The sequence below is a fragment of the Antedon mediterranea genome, chromosome 2 (assembly GCF_964355755.1).
Source record: "Antedon mediterranea chromosome 2, ecAntMedi1.1, whole genome shotgun sequence".
NCBI lineage: Eukaryota > Metazoa > Echinodermata > Crinoidea > Comatulida > Antedonidae > Antedon > Antedon mediterranea.
Genome location: NC_092671.1, coordinates 33595061 through 33608265, shown reverse-complemented (window position 1 = coordinate 33608265; position 13205 = coordinate 33595061). Strand labels below are relative to the sequence as shown.

Genomic DNA, 13205 nt, shown 5'->3' with positions numbered 1-13205 from the left:
GCATTAAATAATGTTGTGCTGTATTTTACTTGAAGTTTTATAATATTTTATTGTAAGTGTTTTTAATGCCAGAAGCTTGTTATGTTTTAAATTTCTATCCAGTTCTTACAACCAGCAACCAATTTTGTTTTATACTTGTTTAACTAAAAATATAAAACTTTTAATCTGCCCTTTTAAACATATTAAATAGATTCAGTCAGGTACATGCTGGTATTTATAAAAGTGTTACGTACTTATGATATTTCTTTTATTTTCAATCTTTTTGGCTTTTCGTATCAGGCTGTTTAATCCTTTTTTTATGGGTAGCTACAGGAACATGCACAAGTTTATTTATAAAATATAGAGGGAGCTGCTCATGACACCGGCATTGACAAATTTTCCATGGTTTAAGGATCTAAAAAAATTGGTAGTTGTAAAATAATTAGACTCAGTAAATATTATTTAAAATATTGCGGGTCGTTTCCCTGATCCCACCTAGAAAAAATTAGCTAGGGCTAAAAGTGTTATCTGAACCCTTTGTTAGGTCAAACCTAACGCAACCACGGTTTTAAAACATGGTTTTGTCGACGTCGATATAAAAAAATGAAAAAAAATTATTCACTTCAATACGTTCATATTATTATTCTTGTTTTTTTTTCAACACCTCCTAAAGGAATAAACACTGGAAGTAAGTCGCAACAATAAAAAAGTCCAACTATAATTAACTTACTGTAATATCCTTATTGTTTTAAAGCTCAGGTACAGGCATGAATTTTAAATATAATATTTGGTTAATTGTACATAAATCAAATATGTTGGACAGGTAGGTAAACCCAACGCTGCTTTAATTCAAAATATCCTTCTTGATCAGATTTACACAATACATGCCATACGTTAGAATTGAAATCTTGACTGTTTTCCTGACCTGTAGTTTTACATCCGTAGACGAACATATTTACACATGCCAGGCTGATTTCTGCCAAAGAAAACAATTATTTTGTAACATCAAAATAATATTATTATTATTTTAACAAAAACCTTTAAACAAATTGATTCAATCCATTCAAAGTCGTAACTCTTTATGGTTCTGGGTTTGTTGATGTACTAAGCATGCGCATGTACGTGTGAACGGATTGTATAATTAGGGCGTTAGAACGTTATAACCCTCAGCATTCAAGACTACTGAACTTCTGTTTTTACAGTTATTAATTACATCATTGACTGTACAAGCCGCCATGGTGGTACTACGACGACTGTCAAACCCATAATAATAGTATTCGTTTCTTAGCTAATAATATTTTCTAATGCCTTAATTGTTGGTTTTCAGGAATTAAATATTATAAAATTAATATTAACAGGAACAAAACATGAATCCAATCTGCCCGGTGATATACTGAAATTGAATTAATTAATTTGAAACGATTAAGATGAGGAAATCTGTGAGAATAAGAAAAAGTCGCCCCTCCTTATTCTAATCGTTTCATAAAATTATTAATATATACATGACAATGAAAATGATGAAAATAGCATAATAACAATAATTACTTTGCTTTAATTAATTTGCCCAATTATAAATTATTTTTAAATATAGGCTCTATTGTATAGAAATAAATATAATAATAAAATATAAATACATCAAGTAAAGTCTCACTGATTATTGGTGCCAAATGATAATCATAATTAGGCCTACATTTCTGATATAAAAGTTATTGAAACATGCGATTTATGTTGTGGGCGAACGACTGCAGATCTTTGATTTACTAGCTGCTTATTTTGTGTATAGCATTCTGCGGTGCTGACGACACGACGGTAGGGGCGCTGCGTGGTTGCTAGCCAAGCAACGCCAGAGAAATAAAGAGTTACGACATTGAATTAAAGTCACGTGATATGCAGATCAAATTGTGTCAAACTTGACTTTGTTAATGCATGTAAAGTATAAGAGCAACAAAATACTTTCAACTTTTTCTTATATTAAAACAATTTAATTGGACATTTTACGGTGAAATATCGATGTGCTCCGCGTACAGAAGTACAAAGAATATTACCAAATTAGTAATCCAGTCTTGTTCAGGATAAATAAAAAATGGTAAATTTCGAAGGTGGCAAAACAGAAAATACAAACAGTTGTAACTGAATATGAGCCTTTTTTCTATTTATATACACCGTACTACATGCCCTACAGTATGCAATAAGATATAAAGGTAGAAGTATACTTGAACAATAATACTATTGCTAATACAAAAATGAGATATATAGAAATGAGTAAATGGAGAGCTTTGGATTGAAGAATTAAGAAAAGAATACTATTGATCATCATCGTATCAAAACATGTATTTAATATTACATTTTGACAGACAACTGGTGTAAATTAATAAAATAATTAATCCCATTTTAAACAATAAAAACATAATAAAAACACGTCAACAATACATTAAAAATTATTCATAAACATTGTTTTATTTAATGATATTCGAATAATAACAATAACGAAAATTGTAAAATTACACATATAAAACTGTTTTTTTGAATAATCTTGTTTAAACATTTTATTCATGTTTTATATATTAATCAATTCCTTACAGCAGGTGTGTATTATCATACATTCTTTTAATTCCATACACAATATAATAATAAGCACAAATTAAATATAGGCACTATTTTATGTAACTACATTTGAATAATATTTAATAACAATAACGACAATTGACAAAATTGATTATCACATGCAAAAAAAATATTTTAAATTCGTGTATAAAATATTACTTATATCTCATTGTTGTGTTGATTTAACCTTTTAAAATGTTAATGTATTGGGGTGACGATATAAAAGTGTCTTTTAAGATGAGCACCAACCATTAGTACGAAATTGACGTTCACTATCAACATGGGAGCTAAACTGTAAGTAGGCTTATATTATAAGATATATTGCCTGCTTAGAGGTTAAATATAAGATTTGACATCCCCGAGGGAATATATTTCCCGTAGCGCTAGCTGAGAGAAATATATTTCTCAAGAACATTACATCATTCACAAGGGGATGTCAAATCTTATATTTTACTGATATAAAAGGCGATATCTTTTATATTACATAGCCAACAACCAGTTGAATATCTACTGTTGCTGGGTCGGGTGTAGCTAGGCCTCTTTTATGTAATAAGCCTGCGAAGAATAATAATGGTATACAGATAATTACTAATTAATGATTTCTTGGCAATTAAATATTCACTTAGGCCTAGGTCATTTAAATTGACGGAAGAATTTTCATCAACGAGCCTACATTAATGATAATAATATTATTATCAAGTAGGCCGAATAATTAATAATTCGTCTTCTTCAAGGAGCCGAATCACCGCATGTTCAGCGCGCCGCGTGTACCAGGTTCATACCGTGAGTATTAACCAATCAAAAACGGCCTTTCATCACATCTAGGGAGGGCTAATAACAAATTAGAGCGCTATGTATGCATTGATTAATTTCTTTAAGCAAGTTGCGTGGCGCAACGGGTGAAACGTTGTATTTTGATGATGGACATCATCGCGAGTTCAAGTCTCAGTAGATGACTTTTGTTGTTTATTTATCGCCAAACGCGAATGTTGCCACACGAAAATTACACAGTCAATATCATCGTACTCGAGAATTTTCAATTCAATATCATATATACCATTGGATAGCCGAGTGGTTAGGACACTTGACTGTCGTACAGATAGACCCGGGTTCAATGCCCGACAACTCCCAGTTCACTCAGCTGTAAAATGAGTACCTGGTTGAAAATACTAGGGAGAAAAAAGGCGGCATGGAAAGGAACTGGCCACCCTACCACATAATGCCGAGGCTTAGTACAATGAGCTCCTAACAGCTCATTCCCCTACGTTCAGAGAACACGGGACTCACCTCACCTCATATACCATTTACGATCCTCGCAGCGGTAGTCATGTGATACAGTTTCAACCAATCACGTTCACCTATTTACATAATGCCATGTAATTAATATTACACTATATTTTACTTTAAATTATGATACGCTGATTAGTAATGTAAAGTCGGTTCGTCTCAATTAACAACGCATTCATCTTGTCGGTAAACTAGAAACCTAAAAAGTTATATCGAGTAGAATGTCTTTTCCAACTTACTCAAAAGGTATTGCAATAGGGCCTATGGGGACGTATTTTTTGCAATTTATTAAGTAATGGTAATACATTTAAGATAAAAAAATGCATTTCTTGACATATTTGCACTGTATACCTTACTGCATTACAAGACGCAATCCTATATATATAGGTAACTTTATTCCAAAAAATGTAACAAAACCACGCACTGTGGATTTACAAAATCTGATACGTTCTATACACAGGTTTTAAATTGTTTTGCGATGGTGCTGTCATTTTGTTCCAGTTTGCCACGTAAAATACAATATTGTGTAGCTTTTTATTTGTAATATGTATTGCTATGCGAAATAGAACAATACATTAACACAAACATTAACCAAATATATCTTAAACCTACAATTTAAAAAAGCATGACATATCAGAATGATGATAGCCGTTTATGCTGGAATGCAGGTTCCTAAAAAGGTCCTTCCGTGTTCTAGTTTAATAAGGTTTAAAATCAGTTTTCAGTAAATATTTGTAGTATGTGAACAATATTGATTCTAATTTTTTTTAAACTGAACTGTTTTAACTATTTAATTAAACCTCTGTCTACACTATCAAACTTGTGACAAACCAAAAATGCAATGTTCCCATATATGGACATGATGATGTCATATCACTGCAATTCATGAAATGGGACTATCTTTAGTCCTGGACTATCCTTTGTCCTGGACTATCTAGTCCAGGACTAATGATAATTCTGGACTATCATTGATATGGTATCCATGGAACCTTGACTAACTAGTCCTGGGGCGGATTGCAAGACTTTGTCTTAGGCTTAGATATAAGTCCTAAGCCCCTTGCGAAAGTCTTAGTTAAGCCTCTCAGCAAAGTCAATTGCAATATAGCGGTCTTAGTTACTAAAGAATTTCAAACAATCCAACCAGCCTTTAGTTACCGACAAATAAGGGCGCTATACCAACAAGTGCATATAGAGTAATTTAACAAAAAGGAGTAGCGACAAGCTCCTCGGTAGGACATATTGAGGCCATGTTAATGCATTAATGGACACACTGCTTATTCAATAGCGTTAAGATTAGGTAAATACTAGGAGATTTTAGAAAATAATTAAAAATATTGGCAACAAAATTATATGTAATGTGATAGTAAATATTGGTTAACTAATACATTTTTAAAGTTTACTAATAAATATTTCAACAAAATAAATTTTAAATATGCTACTATATGTAGTCTTTTCTTGGTCAAAATGGTGTAGCACTAGGCCGCGTATTATATGGAGAATATGCGCACAGCTTGTTGGTGCGGTTGTTGACCGCTAACAGTGATTGATCGTCAAGTAGGTGTTGGCCTATATAGATTTTATCTATTGAAACAATTGGTAGATAAAAATAATAATACACATGTCTTATAGTTCAATACCCCTTTTCTACACTAGTATCATAAATCAATTCACAGCAGTACTTAAAGAAGTTAATTTTCCCATGAAATTAAAGGGGGGTTCCGGGTTTAAAATGAATAGTAAAAAATGTAAAATATATTTGTTTGTCTCTTGAACGGTAAAAGTTTCAATTTATATAAGCGCCCAGTGAAGCAGAACGAAGGCTGTGAAATCAGGCCAGATTACAAGTGCAGCTACGGCAAAATCACACTGTGGTTACAAAATAGGAAATTCGTGAAATGGTCCATCTTCCGACGACTCGTTATCATAAACCATATCAATTAATTTTGTAAAATTATACTTATCTGATGTAATTTTAGTCGGTCTTCCCATTTATAAAGTCAATTTTTTATGAAAATTCATCAAAACAGTGAAAAATTAGATATGTTTGCACTTTACGTTTGCCGATTTTCGCACCGACTTAGGGAAAAATCAAAATCAATGAAGCGTAACGTATACTGTACATTCCTGCTGAGGATCGAGCGAGACGACGATACACGTGCTCTCTCTGCTGCCCATGTCTGGCATCGTCACGTGATAAGCAGATACAACAATACCAAACTGGTCGAGTCGAGTGTACACCCCGTCTATAATCACAACATGAACGATGTACAGTATTTGATTGAAAGTCGACTCGACCTACCGGAATGGTATAGATAATATAGCTCGAATGAGAGAGTTGGAATATTTGTGTAGTGCAGCCTCTATAGTAAAAGGCCTGGTAGTATCAATTCGCATAGGGTCTACTACACTAGCTAGCTCAATTTTTAACTCGGCCGGATCGGCTAGGTCTCCTTCCTACTACCTGGTCTACTTGCTTGATGCATGAGTATCCGCTTTTTTGGAGAGTAAACTAAACCTATTTATTTTAGGCCTACTTAGACGATCGGGACACCATACGTGTGGACGGCGATCGGACCTTGTTTTGCTTCAATATTTACAGCCGATTTTGTAGAATGTTTTAGGTTTAGATTGTTTAAGAGTTTGGTTGATAGGATGGGTTTTGTTATTTATGGGCCAATCGTCTAGTAGTAGACTAGCTAGGCCCATGGGCCCCATTGTTTTAACGTAGCCATCGTGGCATGGAATCCCTAGTCAGAATGGCTCTCGCCCATATTATTATTAGGCTAGGCCTAGAGTAGTATTGTACGTGAAGCCGATAATACGATCTGTACTATAGAGGTATAAAAATAGTATAATTTATGACTCCGTATCTGTACTAAATTTTTTATTTCATTAAATGTCAAATAAATATATGCTACTACTGTTATTATTACACTTTAGGCCTAGCTTAGAAAATCTACAAAAAATGTATTTCACAATGATCACAATGGTGGTCGTCGTTTGACAGGGGAGAGAGATGTAAATTAGTTGACAAACACAACGTACATGACGTCGCGAGTTTGGAATCCACTGGTGACGTGATTTTGTGAATATCTCATGAATATTAATGAGCTTCCCTAAGCTGCTAAAAGACAGACTTTCCATGAATTTACCCTAAAATGTATATGAAATTTAATTTTTTTAATTTCTCGTTATTACTTCTTCATTCTGAAATGTCTATATTGTTATAATATTTTTTATTTAATAAATAAACGATATTTAAAAGCAATTTTAAACCCAGAATCCCCCTTTAAGAGCGCTCGCGTCGTGTTGTTAGCGTAAGCCTGCCTGGAGGAGGCTTGGAATCTAAGTCCTCGGCTCTGAAAATCTTATGCTTAAACTTCTTATTGCAATGGTCTTAAATCTATGACCCTCGTTGCTAAAGGTTTCATCTTGGGTTTAAGTCTAAGACTGCGGTTAAGGCCTTTATTGCAATCGGCCCAGGTTAAGTGGAGGACTAAAGATAGTCCCCTTTCATGAATACCATTTCTAGATAGTCTAGGACTAATTTTCAGAGATAGTCCAGGACTAAAGTTAGTCCCCTTTCATGAATACGATACGATATTTGGACACGTCAAACCAGTTTGATATTTGTGTAGACAGAGCTTTAAACATACAGATATATTTTTCTCAGGAGATTGCAAACGTTGGTCGTTGTGTTTTTAGTTGTGTTTTTATTCCAGGCTGAATTTGGGCAATGTCAGGAAAGTAGTAAGTCTTAGACACAACATTACATATACCACATGCCTAATTTTTTACAATAGTAATACATAATATTGTTTTGAGACTAGCAAGAGTCGATCTTTGCTTATCTCTATTTTATTGTCACATAATTATCAGTTACTTACTTTAACCAAAAAATTTGTTGAAAACAAAACATTAAAGATAAATTTTCACCTTGATTTTTTTTAAATGTGTCATTTTAATGTCACATATTACATTTTTACCATTTGACACTCAAATTGTCCTTTGGAACCTGTTATAACCATATAGTAATATATTATATGCATATTTTACAAAACGTCAAAAAATGACAAGGAAAGTGTCTTTAAAAAAATATTTAGTCAACCCTTGGTCATTGGGTTAACTGTATCTTTTAAGTGAATTCATTATTTTGGTTCTTTTTTTGTTTGTTTTTAATGTTCTTTTAAGTGAATAACGATTGATTTAATTCAAATTGTGATTACTTTAAAAATAGGCTTTCTCTATTATTTAATTAATGCTATTTAAGGCAGTCGCTTAAACCACTAGTCAGGTTAAAAGCTGTATAATATTATGCATAATCTTTCATTTGAACTGTAAGTTATCGTGTTTGTATTTTTCAGTTAAGAAACGATATGGTAGGAATGAATGTGAGTATTGTATTTAAATATTTTTTAACTAGTGTGTGCAATCTAAAACTCGTCACGTATTAAACGGCCTACATCGCGGAAAATACCAGCGTTACTTCCTGCCCCTCACCAATACATCCTGATCTATAACTACATCGTATAAAAATGTATGGCCTAAATGGGTCGTAGTTATCATAATTTTAACAAATAGACCCCTTGCCAAATAAAACACACTATAATATTATGCATAATCTTTCACTTGAACTTTAAGTTATCGTGTTTGTATTTTTCAGTAAAGAAACGATTTCGTCGGGATGAATGTAAGTATTGTATTTAAATAGGCTTTTTACCATACCTTGCTTATCTACCCTGAAATAAATATTATGTATTTATTTTCTTCTGATCTTTGTTTCAGTACCTACTCGTTCAATAAACTCTGAAAGTAAGTATACTAAACATGTTTGTAATACAGTAGCATACACATAATGAAAGATTGAGAAAATTATTTTATATAAATTATTACAATACAGTTTACATGTATTATTTGAATTATATCACACCTACAAAAGTAAAATGTTATACAATTAATTATCTGCTCCCATCTTGAATCATTGTCAAAGTCTACGCCTGAAAACTATGTCATTCAACGTGACAGTACTCCAATTTTGAACTCGGAATATAACAGATATAGACGACGCTATAGGTTGATTTTCAAATGAGGATCATTCAACAACCTCAGGCGTGGTAGAAAATGTTTACAAAAAGCACAACGTGCAGTAGATACAGAGTATAACTTTTTTGTTCAATAGAACTAAATAGAATAATATTATAAGTTCGTGTATTTACAAATTGTTCGATTAATGTGGGGTTTTTCTTTTAATTTTGTAATAGCAAGACCAAAATCTCGGAAAGAGGGTAAGTTTTAAAAAGTCTTAAAACAAATAAAGGTTAAGGAGACTTTCCATCTGGGGAACACATGGCTTACTGTAGTCCTTTTAAACCTCAAAGAACACGGAGTTTGCGGGTTACTTAACTATGATAGGCTAACGTATTACTTTAAATCATAACTTTTTTTATTTAAATATGGCTTCATACAATTAATAATATTTAAATATTTCGATTATTTATAGGTATTCCGAATGTTTAGTCGTCGCAGCAGCCACAGTGAGATTGACGATGGAGATATTATAACACTTCAATATTCCATTTGGATCCGCTCGGTTTGGGTGACTTTCTTTGTTCAATTATAATAATTAGTATTCATTCCCATGAAAATGACCCGGAATGATGTAAGACCTTGTTCATGCTTTGAATATAGATGTTTTTCTTGTTTACTTAAATACACACAGAACTTGAACATGTTTGTTGTCATTATTCAACACTAGTTTAGGAATTTATTTATAACATTACGGTTAAACGGACATGTTTTTTAAATATATCTGGCATAAACTAAGGATTTTCTTCATACGCAGATCAATTTGTTTTGTTGTGGGGATATTTAAAAAAAAAGCCCCTGTTACAACCGATAATGTAGAAAACGCCAGCAAATGTCGAAACAACCGTTAATGTAGTAAAACCTCCATCTAATGTAGAAACACCAACAGCTTAGTTAGTAAGAGGGCCCTTGATTGTCAGCATACGCTGATTATAAATAAATGTAAGTATTAAAATAAAATGAAAGTAAATAAAAATCAACACCAGCTAATGTAGAACGGTCAACAGCTAATACAGTAACGGAATTTGCCTTCCACCTAATGTAGTTACTGTCGCCAGCTAATGCAGAAAATATTATATATTTTACAAACCTATGTCTAAATCATGTGAAAATGCATTTCTTTACTTAGCTGCTCTCAGTCTATCCCCTTCTCGTAAACGACTGACTTTTAAAACGCGGCCATCTCTTAAGTGACAACCTCTGTTAAAGGACAACCAACTCTCGTAAGTGACCACCTTTTTCTGACGAGAGGTGTGATCGCTTAAGGTGGTCAATTATGAGAAGCGTTCCATTAACAGAGGTGGTGGTGGCTATCAGTCGTTTGTGAGAGAGATGCATTTGCACATGATTTTCTAATGTTTGTTAAATATATAATATGTTATAAATTAGCTGGCAATAGTAACTACATTAGTTGGGAGGCAATTTGTGTTACTACATTGTGGATTGTTCTACATTAGTGGTTGTTTCGATATTAGCTGGCGTTTTTTTACATCAGCGGTTGTAACAGACCCTTTGACCGAAGAAACTTCATATAATACATTTCACCCTAGGTTTGTAGTAGTGTCACATTCCGGTCGGCATATGCAAAACACTTTTTTCAATCTACAGTCAGAGCTTGAAATTTCAATCTTAAGCAAATGATTCCTGTATCACACAGAATTGGAAAACAGATAAAAACCTCTGCAACAAAACATTTAAGGAGTTGCACTATATTAAAATATACCAAGATTACCTTTATTTATGCATTTTTACAATTTAAACTAATAAATGATACAGACACAACAACAACAACATTTGCAAATCATGTTGCAACTATTGATTTCAAATTTCGAGAATTGTTGCATCTCCATTTTGATTGTGTAAGATTGCAAATAACTATCTACCAAATATGATATGAACCTAAGATGCAGAATTATCTGGTAATGGACGTGATGAGTTTTTGAAAAAATAAGTGGCAGACGCATCACGTCGTTTTTTAGTTTTTTTTAAATATTGTTTTATTCATTTCGACAGAATAAATATACAATGCCGAGGATAGACAACAGCAATATTAAAAAGCTCTCACCAGTTAAGGTGTGTCTATCCAATTCCCTAACTATATCACAAATATTACTACCGATTCAACTAAAATGAAATAATTCCATCAAATCAAATCTAAATAAACATTTATTTCCTTCTAAAACAGAAAAGATAGAAACAAAATCAATAACAACAATGAAAGGTAAAAAGGTTTCAAAAAGGAAACAAACATACAATTTAGAATTTTCATCAGACAATCATATAAGAATGTCAAAATTTCTATCTCGAAATAATTATGTATAATAATTAAAAAAATAGTAAGCTGAAAAAAGGTAGCCACATCCAAAATGCAAGCCTGAGTTGGAGGAGCCATATATTAACTTTGTTAATTTCTTTGAAACGCAATCACAAGCAGGTACACACCCACACTCACACCGGTACACAGATCAAACAGTTCAGATTCAGAAAACGTAAACGTTGTAAATAGTATCTAGAAATAATGTTGTTTTTTTTTTATTTAGAAGAAAAAAGTTTGTTGTTAGATAGAACACGAATTTCATCAGGTATATTATTCCAACAAGTTCGTCCATTACAGCATCTGACAGATGAAAATGTTATGTATGCATACACTTTAAATTTCTAAGATTCAAACAAGATTAATCATTTTCTCTATTTCACTTATTGATAATAATAACAACAATCATAGTATGTTGTTATAATCTTCTTTTTGGCGATCCAAGTTCAGAATTTATAAAACTTACTCTCTCGAGTTGGTTTCAAACTTATAGGACGCAACGCAAGCGAATTGACCAATGACAAACGACAGTTCAAATAATCCAATTTTCATATCAACTTGGAATATCCAGAAGAAAATAATTAACCAGATCTACCTAAATTTATTGACGTATACATTTCAGTACAATTTCTCGACTTGTATTTGGAAAATACAACAGGTGCAATTAATTATCATTCCATAGACAATAAAACACCTCAATCATACTTTATTCGTTTATACAAAGTTTTATTGAATTATATTTGAATAATAACAATAGCGACTATTGTGATATTGTAAAATTTGCTTCAAATAATTATGAAAATAGTTGTTTAACCTTTGTAATTAAACATTTTCAGTCGTGAATATATTATACAGGTTTAAAACGATATATTTTTATGCAAAGTTTTATTGAATTAAATTCGAATAATAACAATAACGACTATAGTGATATTGTAAATTTTATTTCAAATAATTATGAAAACCTTTGTAATTAAACATTTTCAGTCGTAAATTTATTATACAGGTTTAAAACGATATTTAAGCATCGGATTATCTGTATAATATCAAAGTGTGTCTATAAAGTCTATATAAATATTACTACCGATTCAACTATAATGAAATAATTCCATCAAATCAAATCTAAATAAACATTTATTTCCTTCTAAAACAGAAAAGATAGAAACAAAATCAATAACAACAATGAAAGGTAAAAAGGTTTCAAAAAGGAAACAAACATACAATTTAGAATTTTCATCAGACAATCATATAAGAATGTCAAAATTTCTATCTCGAAATAATTATGTATAATAATTAAAAAAATAGAAAGCTGAAAAAAGGTAGTCACATCCAAAATGCAAGCCTGAGTTGGAGGAGCCATATATTAACTTTGTTAATTTCTTTGAAACGCAATCACAAGCAGGTACACACCCACACTCACACCGGTACACAGATCAAACAGTTCAGATTCAGAAAACGTAAACGTTGTAAATAGTATCTAGAAATAATGTTGTTTTTTTTTTTATTTAGAAGAAAAAAGTTTGTTGTTAGATAGAACACGAATTTCATCAGGTATATTATTCCAACAAGTTCGTCCATTACAGCATCTGACAGATGGAAATGTTATGTATGCATACACTTTAAATTTCTAAGATTCAAACAAGATTAACCATTTTCTCTATTTCACTTATTGATAATAATAACAACAATCATAGTATTTTGTTATAATCTTCTTTTTGGCGATCCAAGTTCAGAATATATAAAACTTACTCTCTCGAGTTGGTTTCAAACTTATAGGACGCAACGCAAGCGAATTGACCAATGACAAACGACAGTTTAAATAATCCAATTTTCATATCAACTTGGAATATCCAGAAGAAAATTATTAACCAGATCTACCTAAATTTATTGACGTATACATTTCAGTACAATTTCTCGACTTGTATTTGGAAAATACAAC

The 13205-nt window shown here is 32.0% G+C and overlaps 1 long non-coding RNA gene across 1 annotated transcript; it reads left to right on the top strand.

Moving 5' to 3' along the window:
- Nucleotides 1-2840: 2840 nt before the first annotated feature.
- LOC140039842 (uncharacterized) lies at nt 2841-9755 on the top strand. Its single transcript, XR_011842650.1, has 7 exons — nt 2841-2877; nt 7544-7620; nt 8235-8261; nt 8534-8560; nt 8656-8682; nt 9132-9155; nt 9371-9755. It is a non-coding gene; the product is annotated as an uncharacterized lncRNA (long non-coding RNA).
- Nucleotides 9756-13205: the final 3450 nt, after the last annotated feature.